We start from the raw sequence: 23,273 nt of genomic DNA on the forward strand, positions 1-23,273 counted from the left end.
TTGAGCTGTCTAGAGTTTTGGGATGCAATGGTCAATATTGTCGAGACGACCTCTAGAAATTACTCCCTCCGCGAACTTATAAATTTTTCAGAGGGAGTAGTTCTTACCTATCTTTTATAGTTTATTTGATGGACGAGTCCACTGTAATATACATGTGCTTTGCTAATGGAAAAAATGGAGTCACTTGTACAAAATAAAGTAGATAATACAATATAAGAATAATATATATACATCTTGCACAAACATACAATTTTTAATAATAGAGAAACAATATTTTTTTCATCACCCAAAAAAGAGGCAATATATTTTTTGGTGTCAAATGTACATCTGGATATCTTCTACATATTTTTAAATGTTTATTGCACAACTTTGTATCCTACACAAAAGAGACAAAATGAAAAATGTCCTTTTTTTACTCATAATTTTGTCTTCTTTGTTCACACAATGGTTTCACACCATTTTCGGATTCTAAAGATACCGCGCTTCAACATAGCACATCCATGCTCTATCGTTCTTATTCCAAACCATTTGGTCAGTCCTCGTCCTCATTTCTCGGTGCCACCTTTTCTTATTTAGGATTGATGTACATACAGTTTATGCAATCTCATGAGGTAATGGTTGGACACCTATTAGAGTGAACATTTGTGTCCTAACTATGTAACATATATCTGTTATTTTTTTATGCTTGTGTTTGTGTAGCTACATTGTGACCTTTATATAGTCGACTATATGTAGCAACAGATTGCAGATCGACTCCAATATCCTCGTTGTCGTCCACGAGGAACGCTGCAAGCTGCGCAACAGAGAGTTAGGCATGGATAAGTCCCATTCTGCAGCATTAAAAATCCTGTCGATTGTAGCCTTTATTGGTTAGACCAGGTGAAATCGAGATAGCGGTCTGAGAAATGAAACTTTTCAAAAATTCAAAATAAAAGAAATCATTGTTGATGCCATGCCAATATATTATTGCATACATGCAAGAGAGAAGAGGAAATATGACACCACATGGGAAATCAGCCCTGGGTGCTGCTACCTAGTCCTGTTCTTATTAGATGTTAGGGACTGCGAGAGATGTTATATCATATATATGTAGTAGCGTCAGATAGATATATACAAAAACTTGTTGTTCGACCAATCTCAAAGAAAGAGAGGTCACTTCTCTCTATATATGTTCATGACGATCTTGTGTAATTAATGGTTCCTTCATTTGCTTACTAGCTAGCGTGTCGAATTCTTTCTATACGTATAGTAGCTAGCGTCAACCAAGCACGGAGAGAGAGATGTCACTTCTTTCTATTAGCTAGCTAACACAATATGAAACCCCTAAATTAACCCTCCAAAACCCCTAAATCCTCCCTTTTAAAAAAGAAAAAACCCAGCTGCCAGGACCCCGATCCTATGCCACACCGATCTAGCATGTAACACCTCATATCACTTTGCAGCCTCACGCACGGTATTCCCACGGGTGTCGCCTTACCAGGCCCGGGACCGTTTGTGCCTTTTGGCTCACGTATATGATAGTGTCGCTAGCATCCATATCACAAAGAACCCGGGCTGACATGGCTAGTCGTCAACCCAAAGTGGCGCTACCTTATAGGGACAGGCATACATGACCCATCAACCAACGTGTTGGTCATTTATATCTCCAACGTATCTATAATTTATGAAGTATTCATGCTATTATATTATCTGTTTTAGATGTTAGTGGGCTTTACTAAGCACTTTTATATGATTTTGGGGACTAACCTATTAACCCAGAGCCTAGTGCCAGTTTCTGTTTTTCCCTTGTTTCAGTGTTTCGTAGAAAAGGAATATCAAACGGAGTCCAAACGGAATGAAACCTTCGGGAGAGTTATTTTTTGAACGAAAGCAATCCAGAAGACTTGGGGTGTACGTAAGGGAAGCAACGAGGAAGGCACGAGGCAGGGGGGCGCGCCCACCCCCCTGGGCGCACCCTCCACTCTCGTGGGCCCCTCGTGGCTCCCCTGATGTATTTCTTCCTCCTATATATACCAATATACCCTAAAACCATCGGGGAACAATATAGATCGGGAGTTTCGCCACCGCAAGCCTCTGTAGCCACCAAAAACCAATCGGGACCCTGTTCCGGCATCCTGCCGGAGTGGGGATCCCTCACCGGTGGCCATCTTCATCATCCCGGCGATCTAAATGACGAGGAGGGAGTAGTTCACCCTCGGGGCTGAGGGTATGTACCAGTAGCTATGTGTTTGATCTCTCTCTCTCTCGTGTTCTTGAGGTGATACGATCTTGATGTATCGCGAGCTTTGCTATTATAGTTGGATCTTATGATGTCTCTCCCCCTCTACTCTCTTGTAATGAATTGAGTTTTCCCTTTGAAGTCATCTTATTGGATTGAGTCTTTAATGATTTGAGAACACTTGATGTATGTCTTGTCGTGCGTATCTGTGGTGATAATGGGATATCACGTGATTCACTTGATGTATGTTTTGGTGATCAACTTGCGGGTTCCGCCCATGAACCTATGCATAGGGGTTGGCACACGTTTTCGTCTTGACTCTTCGGTAGAAACTTTGGGGCACTCTTTGAAGTACTTTGTGTTGGTTGAATAGATGAATCTGAGATTGTGTGATGCATATCGTATAATCATACCCACGGATACTTGAGGTGACATTGGAGTATCTAGGTGACATTAGGGTTTTGGTTGATTTGTGTCTTAAGGTGTTATTCTAGTATGAACTCCTGAATAGGTCGATCCGAACGAATAACTTTGAGGTGGTTTCCTACCCTACCATAATCTCTTCGTTTGTTCTCCGCTATTAGTGACTTTGGAGTGACTCTTTGTTGCATGTTGAGGGATAGTTATATGATCTAGTTATGTTATTATTGTTGAGAGAACTTGCACTAGTGAAAGTATGAACCCTAGGCCTTGTTTCCTAGCATTGCAATACCGTTTACGCTCACTTTTACCATTAGTTGCCTTGCTGTTTTTATATTTTCATATTACAAAAAACTATATCTACCATCCATATTGCACTTGCATCTTCATCTCTTCGCCGAACTAGTGCACCTATAAATTTACCATTGTATTGGGTGTGTCGGGGACACAAGAGACTCTTTGTCATTTGGTTGCAGGGTTTCTTGAGAGAGACCATCTTCATCCTATGCCTCCCACAGATTGATAAACCTTAGGTAATCCACTTGAGGGAAATTTGCTACTGTCCTACAAACCTCTGCACTTGGAGGCCCAACAACGTCTACGAGAAGAAGGTTGCGTAGTAGACATCAAGCTCTTTTCTGGCGCCTTTGCCGGGGAGGCTAGGTAAGCGGCACTCACACCCTGTCAACTAAGCAGTTTCTGGTGCCGTTGCCGGGGAGGTGAGTGCTTGAAGGTATATCTTTAGATCTTGCAATCGAATCCTTTTGTTTCTTGTTTTAGCGCTAGTTTAGTTTATAAAATAAAACTACAAAAAAATGGAATTAAGTTTACCTCATACGCTTCATCTTTTTAATATCTTTCATGAGTATGATGGGAAGGAAAATTGTGCCAAGGTGTTAGAAGAAGAATGCATTAAAATGTTTGGCACTAAATTTTTGAATGATGAGCATGATTGCAATGTTGTTAGTATGAATTCCTTGAATAACCATGATGCTAATGATATGCAAAGCCACAAGCTTGGGGAAGCTATGTTTGATGAAGATGATATTTTTTGTACCCCAAGCTTTGATGAGAAAATTTACTATGATGAAAGAATGCCTCCTATCTATGATGATTATTGTGATGACAGGTATGCTTTAAATAATAATGATAACCATGAAACTTGTCATCTTGATCTTAATTCTCAACCATATGATAGTTATTTTGTTGAGTTTGCTCCCACTACAATTCATGGGAATAAATTTGCTTATGTGGAGAGTAATAAAATTTTTGTGCTTTTAGGTCATGAAAAGAATGCTTTAGGTGCTAGTTATATTTTTGAATTCATTCATGATGCTATTGAAAATTATTATGAGGGAGGATTATATGCTTGTAGGAATTGCAATAATACCACGTTTCCTCTCTATGTGCTTAAAGTTTTGAAGTCATGCTTGTTTTGCCTTCCTATGCTAGTTGATTATTGTTCCCATAAGTAGTTTTCTCACAAAATCCCAATGCATAGGAAGTGGGTTAGACTTAAATGTGCTAGTCATATTCTTCATGATGCTCTCTTTATGTTTCAGTTCTTATCTTTTATGTGAGCATCATTGAAATCATCATGCCTAGCTAGGGGCATTAAACGTTAGCGCTTGTTGGGAGGCAACCCAATTTTATTTTAGTTTCTTGCTTTTTGGTTCTGTTTAGGAATAAATAATCCATCTAGCCTCTGTTTATATGTGGTTTTATGTTTTAATTAGTGTGTGTGCCAAGTAGAACCTTTGGAAAGACTTGGGTGAAGTCTTTATGATCATGCTGTAAAAAACAGAAACTTTAGCGTTCACGAGATTAGCTAAAACTTTTTACTGGAGAGTGATATTTAGTTGATTCTTTTTGCAGATGATTACTAGACAAATTCCTCAGGTCCACAAATTTATTTTAGAATTTTTGGAGTTCCAGAAGTATACGTTTGATACAGATTACTACAGACTTTTCTATTTTTGACAGATTCTGTTTTCTATGTGTTGTTTGCTTATTTTAATGAATCTATGGCTAGTAAAATAGTTTATAAACCATAGAGAAGTTGGAATACAGTAGATTTAACACCAATATAAATAAATAATGAGTTCATTACAGTACCTTGAAGTGGTGTTTTGTTTTTTTCGCTAACGGAGCTCACGAGATTTTCTGTTAAATTTTGTGTTGTGAAGTTTTCAAGTTTTGGGTAAAGATTCGATGGACTATGGAATAAGGAGTGGCAAGAGCCTAAGCTTGGGGATGCCCAAGGCACCCCAAGTAGTATTCAAGGACAACCAAGAGCCTAAGCTTGGGGATGCCCCGAATGGCATCCCCTCTTTCGTCTTCGTTCATCGGTAACTTTACTTGGAGCTATATTTTTATTCACCACATGATATGTGTTTTGCTTGGAGCGTCATTTTCTTTTGTTAGTATTTGCTTTCTGTTATTTAAAATAATGTTTTGCATCTTTGTTTTCAATAAAAATGTCAAGGATAGCCTTTACTATGCTTATTTTGCAAGTATACGTGTTGCTGTTTGAAAACAGAAAGTTTACCGCTGTTGCAAAAATTTCCTTGAAAAGTCAGAATGTGATAAAATGTTGAAACCTTTTGCATAATAAGCTCTGATAAATTTACTACATTGGGAATTTCAGTTCATAATTTTTGAAGTTTGGGAAGTAGGATGAATCTTTCATTCTTTACAGACTATACTGTTTTGACAGATTGCTGTTATGTTTGCATTGTTTGCATATGTTTGCTTGTTTAGTGATTCTATTTGAGGATAGGAGTATTAAATATGCAGAGAAATTTAGTATGCAATGTTGAATAATAATTTTAGTGATTTGTTACAGTAGAAGATGATAAGGTTTTGCATTGGTTTATACTAACTTATCTCACGAGTTCTTGTTGAGTTTGGTGTGGATGAAGCTTTCGAGGTTTAGGAAACCGAGATATAAAAGGAATTAAGGAGACACAAAAGCTCAAGCTTGGGGATGCCCAAGGCACCCCAAGATATTATTTCAAGAAGTCTCAAGCATCTAAGCTTGGGGATGCCCCGATAGGCATCCCACCTTTTCTCTTCAACAACTATCGGTTAGTATCGGTTGAACCTAAGTTTTTGCTTCTTCACATGAGTTGTGCTATCCTTGAAATGTAGTTTTATTTTATTTTGCTTGCTGTTTGAATAAAGTATCAAGATCTGAAATTCTTAAATGGGAGAGTCTTCACATAGCTACATAGTTATTTAACTACTCATTGATCTTCACTTATATCTTTTTGGAGTTGTTTGTCATTTACTCGTGTGCTTCACTTATATCCTATGAGTAAATGGTTAAATGATTTGAATGTCATAAATCTGAAATTATATATGTTTCATATGCTTATCCCATGGGGAGTAATGCCTTCACATATAAGAAGTAGAGGTGGTAAAAGTTTTGAAGGTTAGCAAACATTGTATTGGTCACTTGAACAATTCATGAAAGAATATTGAAGGAAGAGAGATTTCACATATAAATATACTATCTTGGACATCTTCTATGATTGTGAGCCCCAGTAATTATTTTCAAACCTGAGCAAATTAGTTGAAGTTGGACAAGGAAGAAAACATAATGAGTTATGCTTGGGTATATTTGTATAGAAGTTATATTGTTATGGATCCTCTAACATGTGGTGCTTGCTATTTAGAATCCTTTGCTAGCCAAATTCCTTGAACCAAGTTTCTTCCATGAGTGTCCACCATATCTACCTATATGCGGTATTTACCTGTCGTTCCAAGTAAATTTGCATGTGCCAAACTCTAAACCTTCAAATAATAATCTGTTTTCTATGCCCGAATCGTTCATGTAGCGACTAGGGGCTGTCAGTATCTTCCATGCTAGGTGGGTTATTCTCACGATGAGTGGACTCCGCTCATCATTCACGAGAAAATGGCTGGTAACTGGGATGCCCAGTCCTATGATCAAAAGATCAAAAACAAATTCGCAAATAATTTAAACAAAACTCCCCCAGGATTGTTGATAGTTGGATGGCACCCGTTGTTTCGGACAAGCCGTGGAGTGTGATTGTTGGTGGAGGGGGAGTAAAAACTTTACCGTTCTGTTTGGGAACCGCCTATAATGTATGTAGTATGGAAGATATTGGGAACTCTTGATCGTTATGTTGACAATGAAAGCATTCCTCTCAAAATTATTTTCATCTCTGTTTTAGCTTCGAGCTCTGGCACCTCTGCAAATCCCTGCTTCCCTCTGCGAAGGGCCTATCTTTTACTTTTATGCAAGAGTCAATAGTATTCCTTCTCATTCCAATCTACTCTTTAGTTGGCAAGCATCATGTGATGGAAAGATCTAGGCATATATGGCCATTCAAACATATTTGAGCATGAATTATTACTATTGACATTACCCTTGAGATAAAAGGTTGGGAGGCGAAACATTAAGCCCCTATCTTTCTCTGTGTTCGATGAATATTATTTGTTCTAAAAATATGCTTTGAGTGGTAGCAATCATGGAAGATTAAATGATAGTTGAGTATGTGAAGTTTGCTGAATCAAAGCTCTGACATAGACTCTTCCTGAAAATAAGATGAATTGTAATTTTTTGATGACTAATAACACAGTTTGTTAGTTTTCAAGAAAGTTTATGTTCTATACTTTAACATGTGAATAGTTTGTTACTTGATCATGCAAAGTTTTATGATATGAGCTACTGTTATGACATATAATGATGCTAGAAAAGGTGATTGAAATTATCATTAATCAAACTTGTGCACCTGCTAGCATTCACACTTCATAAATTCTTTCTTTTATCATTTACCTACTCGAGGACGAGCAGGAAATAAGCTTGGGGATGCTGATAAGTCTCCAACGTATCTATAATTTATGAAGTATTCATGCTATTATATTATTTGTTTTGGACGTTAATGGGCTTTACTAAGCACTTTTATATGATTTTTGGGACTAACCTATTAACCCAGAGCCCAGTGCCAGTGCCAGTTTCTGTTTTTCCCTGTTTCAGTGTTTCGCAGAAAAGGAATATCAAACGGAGTCCAAACAGAATGAAACCTTTGGGAGAGTTATTTTTGGAACGGAAGCAATCCAGAAGACTTGGGGTGTACGTAACGGAAGCAACGAGGAAGGCACGAGGCAGGGGGGGCGCCCACCCCCCTGGGCACACACTCCACCCTCGTGGGCCCCTCGTGGCTCCCCTGACGTACTTCTTCCTCCTATATATACCAATATACCCTAAAACCATCGGGGAATAGAATAGATCGGGAGTTCCGCCGCCGCAAGCCTCTATAGCCACCAAAAACCAATCGGGGCCCTGTTTCGGCACCCTGCCGGAGTGGGGATCCCTCACCGATGGCCATCTTCATCATCCCGGCGATCTCCATGACGAGGAGGGAGTAGTTTACCCTCGGGGCTGAGGGTATGTACCAGTAGCTATGTGTTTGATCTCTCTCTCTCTCTCTCTCTCGTGTTCTTGAGGTGATATGATCTTGATGTATCGCGAGCTTTGCTATTATAGTTGGATCTTATGATGTTTCTCCCCCTCTACTCTCTTGTAATGGATGGAGTTTTCCCTTTGAAGTAATCTTATTGGATTGAGTCTTTAATGATTTGGGAACACTTGATGTATGTCTTGTCGTGCGTATCTGTGGTGACAATGGGATATCACGTGATTCACTTGATGTATGTATTGGTGATCAACTTGCGGGTTCCGCCCATGAACCTATGCATAGGGGTTGGCACACGTTTTCGTCTTGACTCTCCGGTAGAAACTTTGGGGCACTCTTTGAAGTACTTTGTGTTGGTTGAATAGATGAATCTGAGATTGTGTGATGCATATCGTATAATCATACCCACGGATACTTGAGGTGACATTGGAGTATCTAGGTGACATTAGGGTTTTGGTTGATTTGTGTCTTAAGGTGTTATTCTAGTACGAACTCTTGAATAGATCGATCCGAACGAATAACTTTGAGGTGGTTTCGTACCCTACCATAATCTCTTTGTTTGTTCTCCGCTATTAGTGACTTTGGAGTGACTCTTTGTTGCATGTTGAGGGATAGTTATATGATCCAGTTATGTTATTATTGTTGAGAGAACTTGCACTAGTGAAAGTATGAACCCTAGGCCTTGTTTCCTAGCATTGCAATACCATTTACGCTCACTTTTACCATTAGTTCCCTTGCCATTTTTATTTTTTCAGATTACAAAAACCTATATCTACCATCCATATTGCACTTGTATCTTCATCTCTTTGCCGAACTAGTGCACCTATACAATTTACCATTGTATTGGGTGTGTTAGGGACACAAGAGACTCTTTGTTATTTGGTTGCAGGGTTGCTTGAGAGAGACCATCTTCATCATATGCCTCCCACGGATTGATAAACCTTAGGTCATCCACTTGAGGGAAATTTGCTACTGTCCTACAAACCTCTGCACTTGGAGGCCCAACAACGTCTACAAGAAGAAGGTTGCGTAGTAGACATCAGTCATCAGCGAGTAAATCCAGGCTGTAGCAGCTGGGCTAGAAGGACTCAGGTAATCCGGGCTGTAGCAGGCTAACAGGACTCCGAAAGACACCACGTGACATTTCCCTGAAGGGACAGACACAGGAACGAAGAAGGACACATGCCGGCCAGCCTAAGTGTTTCGGAGCAGTAGCAAGCTACCATGGCTCAGTGGAAGCACTAGGAGACATTTCCCGGTAAGAAAGGCTACCAAGGATATACAACTAGATAGTCAGATCCCACACATACCAAGCATTTCAATAACATGCACACAATATGCTCGATATGTGCAAATACAACATGGAATCACAACATGACTCTACAACTCAAGTATTTCATTCAATAGGCTCCGAGGAGCGAGATATTACAAACATGGGTCCCATGACCCAACATTCAGAGCATACAAGTCAAAGCACAAGCGGAAGCTGAGTACAGACGACTACAAATGAAAAAGGCTGAGAAGCCTGACTATCTACCAGATCCTGTCGAGGGAACAAGATCATAGCTGAGATAATAAGCTAAACGTCGAAGTCCACACGGAACTACTAGTGAGACTGAAGTCTCTCTGCAAAAACATAAAATAGGCAAACGTGAGTACAAAAGTACCCAACAAGACTTACATCAGAACTAACTACATATGCATCATTATCAACAAAGGGATGGTGGGGTTTAACTGCAGCAAGCCAACTTTGACTCAGTGGCTATCCTGAACTACGACTGCAAGTAACTCTTTTGAGGTGGCGCACACGAGTCCACATATTCACCATATCAATACACCACTATGGATCCGCTCCCGTCTCCCTACAAGAATGCCATCCATAGCACTCACGCTTATCTTGCGTACTTTAGAGTATCCACTTTCACTTGTCTATGAATTGTATAGGAAACCCAGAGGTCCTTTACCGCGGACGCGGCTATTCGAATAGATGATGTTAACCCTGCAGGGGTGTACTTCTTCACACATGCTCTCACCACTTACCGTCGTTTACACGACATGTACTCGGCAACCTCCAAGCGGAAGCCCAACGAGGGTGTGGCCACGGCCTACCTAAACACTCAAGTCTCTAGTCCAGGTTTATCGCTTATTCAGGTTCCATCCGTAGGGAGTCCGGCCGAAGTTTCCACATACGACGCCGAACGATGTGAGCAGGGTTCCCGAGACACCAAATGGGCGCCCGGTACACCGTGCCACGTGCCTACCGCATCACAGCCCACCCCTCGGGTCAGCGCTGCGCACGGCCTCCAGCATACTACAAACACCAGAAACTACTTGCAACTCCTGGACAGAGGACAAGGGTGGTTAAGAAGCCGAGAGGGTCAATTAAGGATCCCAATGAGTGGTAGTAGCTGTTCATGGATCACAAACACAGAACTCAGTTCCTGAGGACGGCTTCAATGAGACAACCCACCATGTACTCCTATATGGCCTCTCACCGCTACCTTTACCAAATCGTGTTCACACACTTAGCTCACACACAGTAGGACATGTTCACAACCTTCCAATTCATCCCCGATGAATCAGACCAGACTCAACTCTAAGCAGTAGCAGGCATGACAAACAAGCATGAATGAGTAGGCACATCAGGGCTCAAACAACTCCTACTCATGCTAGTGGGTTTCATCTATTTACTATGGCAATGACAGGTCATGCAGAGGATAAGGGGTTCAACTACCGCAACATGTAACAGTTGAATCATTGTTGTCCTAATGCATTAAAAGAGAGCAGAGCGAGAGAGTGGGTTTGTATTGGAATGAACAAGGGGGTTTTGCTTGCCTGGCACTTTTGAAGATAGTATAGTTCTTCATCGGTGTCATCGAACTCATCGTCGAAACATCGTCTACTGAGAGGGGACAAATACCGGCAAACAAGGAAGAACACAATCAATGCAATGCACAATATGATGCATGATCATGACATGTTAATATGCTGTGATTTGGGCTAATGCAACTAGCAACAGGTTAAATGAAGCTGGTTTGAATCCAAGATTCAAATTCAAACTCCATATGTGGATATTCAAATTCCATTCATATGATTTGTACTAAACAGCAGCTATAAATTGTTCTAACATGCATGAAAATGGTATGGATGGATAGATTGGATTTTTCTGATCATTTTTCATATATAACTTATTTCATTTGAAGTTACGGTTGAATTTATATGATTTTTAGAAGTTTAAGCCTTTTTCTGGATTTTCTGATTAATTAGAATTAAACTAATTCCAGAAAAGGATTTACTGCGTCAGCACTGCGTCATGCTTGCGTCAGCATGTCAACAGGGTCGGTCCAGGTCAAACCTGACCAGTGGGGCCCACTAGTCAGTGACTCAGTTTGTTAACTAAGTTAATTAGACTTATACTAATCCTAACAAAATGTCAGCATGGCTGGGCCCACATGTCAGTGGATTAATTAATTAACTAAATTAATTAGCGCTAACTAATCTAACACCTAAGTAAACAGGGCCTGTCCACACGTCAGTGAGCCAGAGTGGGTCAAACTATGGTCAAACCCGGGTCAAAACTCGCCGGACTTGACCCGCGGCTCGTCGCCGGCGACGCCAGCGACGGCGGAGGGCGTCGGAAACACTCCTCCGGCGATGAAATCGGCGGCTGAGGGGCTCTATTCATTGCTGGCGCTCCTCCGCATTCAACAGGACTAGAGTTAGCGGCTGGGGTGGCCGGAGTCGAGCGTGGCATCAACCTCGGCGGCGGCCAGAGCTCGGGCGAGACGCGAGCGAGAGCTAGGGGGCACGGGATGGCAAGCTGCGGCGTGCTGCAAGCTCGTGGGGAGGCACTGAGCGCAGTGGTGTGCTCGTCTTCGAGCTTCAGCAGCCGTAGCCACGGCGGCGAAGAGCTCTCGGGCTCGTTGCGAACGGCGGCTAGAGAGGAAAGTAGAGCACGGGGAGAGGGGGAAACGATGGCGGAGCTCACAACAGAGTCGAGGATGGTCTCAGCGAGCTCGGGGATGTGGCGGAGGCGGTGAATCGACGGCAGCGGTCTTCGGTGGCCGAGGAAGGAAACGGCGGAGCTGGCGGCATCTATGGGCTTCCGGCGCCGTGCCTCTTGGTGAGAAGGAAGAGGGGGACCAGGCGGAGCTCGTGGACATCACGGTGAGGCGAGGGGAGAACGGTGGCCGTGGCAAACGGCGTCGGCGACGACGAGCTCCACTCTGGCGCATGCGGGGAGAGAGCAAAGGAGGGGGAGGAGCGAGGGAGAGCGCGAGGGGGTTCCAGGGGCGTCGTGGCGCCTCCAAAGAAGGCCAGGCGTCGAGGGGGAGTGGCAAGCAGGAGGTGGCCGGGGCGCGGGCGTGCGCACGGCGGCCACACGCCCTCCTGCCCACTCGCAGGAGGTGGAAGACGACAAGGAGGAGGAGGTGGGCTGGGCCGTCCACCTGGGACGCCAGGTAGGCTGCGCAGGTAAGTTAGGTAGGTTTCCTGCCTTTTATATTTTTCTTCTGTTTTTTATTATTTTGTAACTTGATGGCTTTATTAAAAATGCCAGGGCATTTCCAAAAATCATGAAACTGCTCAATGCCACTGTTTGGAATATATCCAAAAGTAAACATTTTAGTTTATGATTATTTGAGCATTTAAAATATTTTATAGCATTTAAATGCCCAAATGCAATTAACATATGATTTAATTCAGTGACCCTCTGTTTTCCTAGAAAAGTGTGCACCATTTTTGTCATAGGTTCTAGACCAAGGCAAAGATGATGAACATTTTAGAAGGGCATTTCAGGTTCATTGAAAAAGTATTTTAGTAACCCTAGTTGAGTTGGGTGGTGCTGGGAGTTTCTGTCATCCCCATTTCAAGTTTCTAAGAAAATTAAACATGATGCAACACCAGATGCTAGCACTAAGCAGTACCAGAAGCTAGGGATGTGACAACTCACCCCCACTAAACAAGAATCTCGTCCCGAGATTCAAGACATGAGGTAAGAAGACAAAGGGGACACTAAGTATCACAAACTTCATGATCCAACTGTCTTCTCGGGGTTGTTGATTTGTTGACTCAAATTGATCTTAACGTCTTTGCTTTCGAGATCTTCATCCACCACGAGGACAAAAGAGCGAAACATGTCTACATAGATGGATCATCTTAATGATCACAAGATCAACTCACGGAATGAGACATAGCAACATCTCTCGAGCTGAGACACGAAGCACACATCTAGAGGGATGGAGTGGAACAGATGACGAGGGTTCACCAGGTAGACAACAATTCCACACATAAGAGGGTGGTGAACGGTTGTCATCGTAGCGAGGATTTGAGTTGCCATGACATCGCAACGGAACACCTTAGAGGAGGGTGACTCGTAGAATTATCCCTTAAGTGGCAAAAAGAATTACTTTTGATTCAGAGATCAATAAAATTCTCTATACTAGCCTGAGGCAATTCTCGAGCAATCGTTTGAAGGAGTTCGGTAGAATGGCATACTCGGACTGGAATGGATGATGTGGATTACCTTGTTGAAGACAACACAATTGATGATTTTGCTTATCATCAGAAATGGATGGGACCCATGGTAGAATGGCACATTGGCGGTGCAAGCTGGGAACAAAATGCAAATGCTGGGAATGATTCTGGTAACTGGGGAGAAACCCAACAGTAGAAAGTGAATCCACTGTTTGAAAGGTTATAGCATAACCGAAAAAACTGGGAGCAATCCCGGTTAGTGCCAATGATAACACCTACTACTTGTGTTTGCTCTCAAGAACTTGAGCATTTCCATATTCATCAAGGTTTTACCAATATCCGTGTCAAGGATCCTGGTAACACAACATACTACCATGATGAATGGTGATGGACGGTGCAGATGCAAAAGAAGATAACACTTTCTCAGATTTTACCTTAGTGAGGCCAAAGGGAAAAATCTGGACGATCGACCGAGAGACATTTAGCACTCCGCTTCTAATGTTCTCCTTGATGTGCTAGCGTAACTTTGATATCTAGAACATCAAGTAAAAGGTCGGACTTTAGGAGCTAAAGAATCCTGAAAGGAATAACTTTTGGGGTAAATCCTACGAGATCCTTATGGGGAGGTGGCTAACTTCCTCAACCAAGATACTACAATAATAGGTCTTGCGGTTGGGTGTGTTGGCCATGACATCCACTTTACCGGTTACGGTGAGACCAATATTATAGTTCTTGGGAAACGTTCCAACCATCATATCCGCCTGAGATTCAAATCTGGTTGATGTAAGGATATTCCAGCCTCATCAAGTCTAGAAAGAAAAATGAAAGTTTGCAACATAAATCGACGAGATGACGTTGCGAGATTCTCGGGAAATGGACTACGGTACTAAGCTCCAAAACATGAGCTGGTCCTGCTACAATATGTGAACACGTTGTCCGAGACAAGCATGAACACATAGTAGTCTTATAATAAAACACTACCGAGTTTAGAAGGGGATCCATCAACGAGGATATCGAAGTCCTTGCGTAAGTCTAGCTCTTAAGAAGGAACTTCTTCTCCTTGATCAAATCAATCAGTGGCTTGGTGTGCTAGGGATACGTATAGAATGAAGATGATCAGTCTATCAGACCATAGAATACTTCGCACGTGCATAACTGACTTGGGATGATTCCAGAGGATGTAAAAACATGCTTTCTCGAATTCACGGCGGCAACTTGCATCAAATGCACATGAATTAGAGGAAGTCTCTTATTTCATCCAAGCATATGCTTCATGAACGGGACATGAAGATAATGCTTATAAAGTTTCCAATACTAGCTAGATGTTCAACACAGATCATGGAGAACATAACAATGTTACTGTTGGGGTCAACAACAATTCATCTAGGTTTCCATATAAGTGGAGTTCCACAATTATGTGAACAAGGTGATAGCATTGGTCAGACCAAAAGATATAATGGTGTATGCTCGAGGAAGCAACCACGAGTAAGACAACATTACGAATATCGTTGGTTCTGATTTGATTTGATGACAACCCATACTCAAATCAAGGATTGGATAAGACAATAGTGCCGACAATTGATCACGAGAATCAATCAATGGAGATATCATCTTTATTCAACACACACACACATACACACACAAGATATCCCTTTGGGGTGAACTAAGTTAGGTAAGCTTTTATCCTCCAACTCTCCAAGTTGTTGTTTAGCTTAAGTAACTAGCTCAAGGGTATCCAACACAGACTCTTGGAGAAAAGGTGGTTCGTAGGGATAAACCAACTTGATCACGAGCTCAACATATGGGTCAGGGGACAACCTGGTAATACTTCCGAGAAGATATTCGGAAAATCACGAACCACCTATATGTTACCAAGCTCAAGAGCAATCTTGCTTCCGAGGCAAGATGATGTGATCAAATAAGCAAGGAATTGACACAATCCTAACTCATTGATCGAAGAGTGCACCGAAAATAAGGACTAGGTAGCACGATTAATCTTAGAATGGTAATTCAATAACCAACATGCTAAGAACAAAATTATTGTCCCTTAACTACAAGGCAACGGAGTTGCTAGGAGTATAGATTTCACACACCACGATTCACTTGTCGGCATTCCGGTTGTGACAACACAAGAACCGAGAAATGAATAATGATGTCGAGAAGTATCACTATGTCAAGAATTCATAAGAGAAGGTGCAATTCTCACGAATTCCTGACACAAAGTGGGTAATACTTCAGGGTAGAACAGAACAAAAGTTGGATTAGCATTTTGATTTGCGGAACACAACTGCTTTGACCCAACCCGAGAAATGGATAAGGTACTGGGGTTTGTTTCTCCCAGTCATTCCGGAATAGAATGGCTTGACGGACCGCAAGAATAGTAGGCATCGATGAACACGAGTGCATAACTACTCCTGACTATCAATTGATAGACGAGGGCCAGAAAACAATTAAAGAGGGACAACTCAAGGAACATATAACTTTCTGAGTTGTGGATACATAGGTTAGCATGTCGAACAAGTTCAACATATTTCTTCCGGATAACCCATGCAGAGAAGGTAGGACTGTGGCAGAGTCACAATATAGGATGGAGAACTCATCGAGAGCACTCTTGTTGTGATCTTTCTGTTCTGCAAGGAAGTTTTGCCATAAGCAGTTCATGGTATTTGGAAGAACGATATACCACGAACCTCGAGGACTAACGCAAAGGTTACTAATATCCTAAAGGAACTAGCAAACACTATCAACATGAGGTAAGTAGGGTGAATCTCGGGTTCAAACCCCAGGAGTCGAATACCTACTACTAAGTGGCATCACGGGATGCTTTCGAGAATGATGGCCAGAATCATCACACTAGGAACACAAAGCATGGCTAGATTACTAGGTGATACTCTGGACACCTAGGGTCATAATAATAGCTCCAACCTATATACCGAGGCAATGAAGTACCTCATCACACTAGCTAGTGTGGTTAAACTGGCCCAAAGGAACTTCGGAGCGGTAAGAAGGAATTTGCAAATGCATCAGATTGTTTAGAAACCTGGGATGACTCGGACAGCATAACGGCTATAAATGCTCAAAGGATTTGAGACATCCTGCAAAAATGGTGGCATAACCACTCAGAAGCACAATATCAAGAATCTGAGGCCAGCTATGAATACACGGAAGTAGTAGAAACTAAACTGAGGCTTAAATGCAACAGTCTTATAAGTCTACGGATTAGTAACACGTGATCCTGATAGACAGAAGAGAAAGCCTAGTTCCTTAACCCCGTAGGAAACATAAGATGACTCAGATCAGAAGGGCATAAGGTATAAGGAGTAAAAAGAGCCTTACGTTCCATCCCACAATCAAATCCCTTATATAACTAAAGAATTTCTAGACTCAACTTCGACCAGTTTGGCTTAGTAATCCTACAGGCAGTCAGGCTCTTATACCAAAGCTGTCAGGACCCTGATCCTATGCCACACCGATCTAGCATGTAACACCTCGTATCACTTTGCGGCCTCACGCACGATATTCCCACGGGTGTCGCCTTACCAGGCCCGGGACTGTTTGCGCCTTTTGGCTCACGTATATGATAGTGTCGCTAGCATCCATATCACAAAGAACCCGGGCTGACATGGCTAGTCGTGAACCCAAAGTGGCGCTAACTTACAGGGACATGCATACATGACCCAGCAACGAACGTGTCGGTCATCAGCGAGTGAACCCGGGCTGTAGCAGCTGGGCTAGTAGGACTCTGGTAATCCGGGCTGTAGCAGGCTAACAGGCCTCCGGTAGACACCGCGTGACATTTCCCCGAAGGGACAGACACAGGAACGAAGAAGGACACATGCCGGCCAGCCTAAGTGTTCCGGAGCAGTAGCAAGCTACCATGGCTCAATGGAAGCACTAGGAGACATTTCCCGGTAAGAAAGGCTACCAAGAATAAACAACTAAATAGTCAGATCCCACACATACCAAGCATTTCAATAACATACACACAATATGCTCGATATGTGCAAATACAGCATGGCATCACAACATGACTCTACAACTCAAGTATTTCATTCAATAGGCTTAGAGGAGCGAGATATTACAAACATGGGTCCCATGACCCAACATTCAGAGTATACAAGTAAAAGCACAAGCGGAAGCTTAACATGTCTTAGTACAGACAACTACAAATAAAAAAGGCTGAGAAGCCTGACTATCTACCAGATCCTGCCGAGGGCACAAGATCGTAGCTGAGATAACAAGCTAAACGTCGAAGTCCATGCAGAACTACTAGTGAGACTGAAGTCTCTCTGCAAAAACATAAAATAGGCAAACGTGAGTACAAATGTACCCAACAAGACTTACATAAGAACTAACTACATACGCATCATTATCAACAAAGGGATGGTGGGGTTTAACTGCAGCAAGCCAGCTTTGACCCAGTGGCTATCCTGAACTACGACTGCAAGTAACTCTTTTGAGGTGGCGCACACGAGTCCACAAATTCACCATATCTATACACCATTATGGATCCGCTCCCGTCTCCCTACGAGAACGCCATCCATAGCACTCACGCTTATCTTGCGTATTTTAGAGTATCCACTTTCACTTGTCTATGAATTGTATAGGTAACCCAGAGGTCGTTTACCGTGGACGCGGCTATTCGAATAGATGATGTTAACCCTGCAGGGGTGTACTTCTTCACACACGCTCTCACCACTTACCGTCGTTTACACGACATGTACTCGGCAAATTTCAAGCGGAAGCCCAACAAGGGTGTCGGCCACAGCCTACCTAAACACTCAAGTCTCTAGTCCAGGTTTATCGCCTATTCAGGTTCCATGCACAGGGAGTCCGGCCGAAGTTTCCACATACGGCCCCGAACAATGTGAGCAGGGTTCCCGAGACACCAAACGAGCGCCCGGTACACCGTGCCACGTGCCTACCGCATCACAGCCCACCCCTCGGGTCAGCGCTGCGCATGGCCTCCAGCATACTACAAACACGAGAAACTACTTACAACTCCTGGACAGAGGACAAGGGTGGTTAAGAAGCCGAGAGGGTCAATTAAGGATCCCAATGAGTGGTAGTAGCTGTTCATGGATCACAAACACAGAACTCAGTTCCTGAGGATGGCTTCAATGAGACAACCTACCATGTACTCCTACATGGCCTCTCACCGCTACCTTTACCAAATCGTGTTCACACACTTAGCTCACACACAGTAAGACATGTTCACAACCTTCCAATTCATCCCCGATGAATCAGACCAGACTCAACTCTAAGCAGTAGCAGGCATGACAAACAAGCATGAATGAGTAGGCACATCAGGGCTCAAACAACTCCTACTCATGCTAATGGGTTTCATCTATTTACTGTGGCAATGACAGGTCATGCAGAGGATAAGGGGTTCAACTACCGCATCATGTAACAGTTGAATCGTTGTTGTCCTAATGCAGTAAAGAGAGCAGAGTGAGAGAGTGGGTTTGTATCAGAGTGAACAAGGGGGTTTTGGTTGCCTGACACTTCTGAAGATAGTATAGTACTTCATCGGTGTCATCGAACTCATCGTCGGAACGTCGTCTACTGAGAGGGAACAAATACCGGCAAACAAGAAAGAACACAATCAATGCAATGCACAATATGATGCATGATCATGACATGTTAATATGCTATGATTTGGGCTAATGCAACTAGCAACAGGTTAAATGAAGCTGGTTTGAATCCAAGATTCAAATTCAAACTCCATATGTGGATATTCAAATTCTATTCATATGATTTGTACTAAACAGCAGCTATAAGTTGTTCTAACATGCATGACAATGATACGGATGGATAGATTGGATTTTTCTGATCATTTTTCATATATAACTTATTTCATTTGAAGTTACGGTTGAATTTTTATGATTTTTAGAAGTTTAAGCCTTTTTCTGGATTTTCTGATTAATTAGAATTAAACTAATTCCAAAAAAGGATTTACTGCGTCAGCACTGCGTCATGCTTGCGTCAGCAGGTCAGCAGGGTCAGTCCAGGTCAAACCTGACCAGTGGGGCCCACTGGTCAATGACTCAGTTAGTTAACTGAGTTAATTAGATGCAAGATTGTGACTATAATGCATGCTATATGGACAGACATGAATCGATGGACCCATGATAAGGCTTCATTCGATGCTTTCCAAGCCGTGAAAGCCATCCGCGATGATCTACTTCTACTAGATCTACCTAAACCTAAGCGCGGCATCACGGGGGTGCAATGGAGGCCGCCGGATGTTGGCTGGGTAAAAATCAACACGGATGGAGCAACAAACACCGAAGCTCATTGTGCAGGAGGAGGTGGAGTAGCTCGCTCTCATCTCTCTTTCCTAGGAGCCTGGAGTAAACCCTTCCATGGAGTAACTGATCCTCTGATTGCCGAAGCACTGGCTCTTCGTGAAGGTGTTATCTTCGCCCAACTACGTGGATTCTCACACGTTGTGATGGAGGTTGATAGCTTGGAGGTGCTGAACCTTTGGTCATCGCGCAACAACTCACTTTCAGTTATTGCGCCTATTTTAGATGAAATTGGGGAGAAGTCGGAAAGTTTTATATCTTTTTCTATTAGGCACATCCCGAGGGATGGTAATCGTATGGCCGATCTTTGTGCTAAGCAAGCCTGCGCCTTGTCGGTGTCGGACTGCTGGCTGGATGAGTGCCCTAGCTTTCTTATTAGCAGCCTTCGGGCATATTGTAATCGGATGTTATTAATGCAATAAAGCTCCCCATGTTCCATGAAAAAAAAACTATGATCTATACAAACATTCTATGTGTTTGGTGAAAAAAATATTTTGTCCTATATTTTTTTCCATGATGTGTTATTTTCAATGCTACTATATGTTACGGCCTTGTTCGGAACGGAGGAATTGGAAAACAATTCGGAACGGAGGAATTTGAAAACAAAGGAATCGTAGGAAATACATAAAAGTGATGTTTGGAATGTAGGAATGCAAATCAAAGGTTCCCAAAATTTATGTGTTGAACAAAACATTACGGTCAAATAAAAAAATTATAATGGTTAAATCGAAGCACTTATAACCAAAATTAACAAAAATAGCTAGTGGGCTGGAAGAAACGTGGGCTCTACCAGTTTTACCGTCCCATCTTATCCTCTCCCCACGTTATCTACTAGTGATTTGCGCGAGAGAGGCCGCGGTTCTATCAGCTGGCAAATGGAATAATGTGTGTTACGAAAAGCACATGTACACAACGGTGTTTTATGTTTGAAACACACAGATAAGACATCTTTCATGGGATGATGGGAGATACAATACGTTGTAGTCTAAAGAACAGAATTGCAGTTCAGAACACTGAAAGATAGCAATTGCATGGAAGCAACTACACAATTGCTTGGCCTGCAAAAATGGCAACAAAAGAAGAGCGTAAATAAGCAAGGCTTTTCAACAGTCGCTGGGGCATCTGTTCCCTTGTCCGAAGTCTGCTTTTGTTTGGGAAGCATTGCGTTGTTCAAGATTGGATCTTCACCAACGAGTACGGATGGCAACGGGCCAGATCCCCGATTGGGAATTCTTCTATTAGGGGGTGTCATGAGCAACAACGGTAACGAACCAAATTAAATTTGAAGTTCAAAATCATAGAAAAGAGATCGATGCATATACAAAATCAAAGCAGAAAAGTGCATAAGCATGGAACATGTCATTTGACACCAATAGGTAGTAAATTTCTAACTATAACAGCATTGATTTTAAGGCGTCCGCCTTGGACGCTTAGGCGGTAAGGCGCCCCCAGCGCCTTACAAATATGCCCGCCTTAGGCGCTTAGGCGTCGCCTAGGCGATAAGGCGCCCCCCCCTCCCAGCGCCTTAGGTCGCCTTACCGCCTTAAAAACAATGTATAACAGTAGGCAGTCAAAAAGAAAAGAGCCACACTGACAAACCTTCGCCGATTCGATAGATTCGAGAAAAACGTGAGAGTAAAAAATCTCTCTTTCCTCTGCTGATTCGATTCTCATTCCCCACCCCACCCTCTCCACTCCCACTCCCACTCCTCCATCCGCCGCCGTCACTCACCGGCGATGAGGACGGCCCTCATCAAGCTATAGCAGGCCAGGCGGCCGCCATGGCGCTCCCACACTCGCGGCGGCCGCAGCGGATTCACCCATGTCGATCTGGTGGTCACGGCCTCTCGATCTGGAGGGATTTGGCAGCCATGGTGATGGTGGGGCGCCTCCCTCCTTCGTCGGGGCTTGGGCAAATCTGAACAAATTTTGCAAGCAGAGCCTACAATATATAGCATTTAGGGGGCCATCTGAGCATCTGGCCACCACCAACTCTTACACTATTTCTTGTATGAACAAACAAGAAAACTATTCAAACGAAGCAACAATAATTCCATCATACATTGTCAGTTCACTTAAATATTGTGCAAATATATTTAATTAGGTAAGTCATATAAGGTGACTTATCTCATTCAAACAATGTGGCAGAAGTCGTAGCAAGTAGCATTTTCTACCCTGCCTATTCATATATTAGAGGGAGTGATTAAATAAGAAGGTGCATGAAATAGAAAGCTAACCGGCACTGTTAAATGCTCCATTTTAAGACAATAAAAATCAGGAAGTGGGTTGTAAGCAAAACAGTACAAAGGAAATAGCTGTACAATGATAAGCAAATTCAGGAGATTTTTTTTTCCACCTCTAATAAGGTACATATTTGCCTCTTTACCAGACAGCTATCTCTGTTAAATAAATATCACCATCCAAATCTGGTGCACATATAAGAAATTAATCAACACCAAACCTGCAGAGAATGCCCATTAGTCTTGCAGATAGATACCAAGACATATATCTCGATTTCAGCATATCAAGAGATTGTGGCAAGCAGTTGGACAGATGTCAAGCAAGTTGCAGCATACAAAAGCCTGCTTAAGAACGACGCTGCATATTTCATTTCAGAATTAAAAGGCCAATACGTGCTATGAAGCATCACCTTGCTAAAAGGCAGTAGCTCCAATACTTGTTATGGCTGAAAACTTTTTATCTAGACTCCTTGAGAATTGAGATGTAACTAAGAGTTTAAACTACCATCTGCATCCGAAACAAGAGATCTAGAACATGAATGGCCATAACTGATGGTCATACAGCCTAGTTTTGATACAAATGATAGATGAGAAAATAAATTAGATACCTCCATGTGACTGTACTTTCAGTAATTGCAGTTGTACGCTAGCACAGAATGAGAAAACAGCACCATAATACAAAACATTTAAAATCCATTAACATCATCCAAACATAAAGGGTGTTGCCACTCCAAGAAGTAGACATCGCAACATTTGAGCTATGCAGTTGTAAGCTGTTTGCCACGCCCCTAAACAATACTCATCACAACAGTCACGAGCTGGAGCTGGCAAGAAACAGCTGATAGTCTACTCAGAATCAGGAGGGAAATAAACCGGGGCCGACAACGCAACGTCAATCTCATTGAGCACGGGCGGGAGACGTGAGTGAAACCAGGCAAATTTGCGAGTACCATTCATCACCTCATCGACGTCAAACGCTAACACTGAGCCCACCACTCCAACTTTCACTAATAATGCGCGCACCACTTGAACTTTGCCTAACTCATACTCCTCAACAACACATTCTTTGACTATTTCCTGAGCGTCCTCCGCCAGAGGCATGAGCGCAAGTGCCGTGTTCTTGAGGAGTAGGAGGGCTTCCGGGAAGCCGTCGTCTCCCAGCTTGGCC

This window comes from Triticum dicoccoides, chromosome 3A, assembly GCF_002162155.2.
Source record: "Triticum dicoccoides isolate Atlit2015 ecotype Zavitan chromosome 3A, WEW_v2.0, whole genome shotgun sequence".
Taxonomy (NCBI): domain Eukaryota; kingdom Viridiplantae; phylum Streptophyta; class Magnoliopsida; order Poales; family Poaceae; genus Triticum; species Triticum dicoccoides.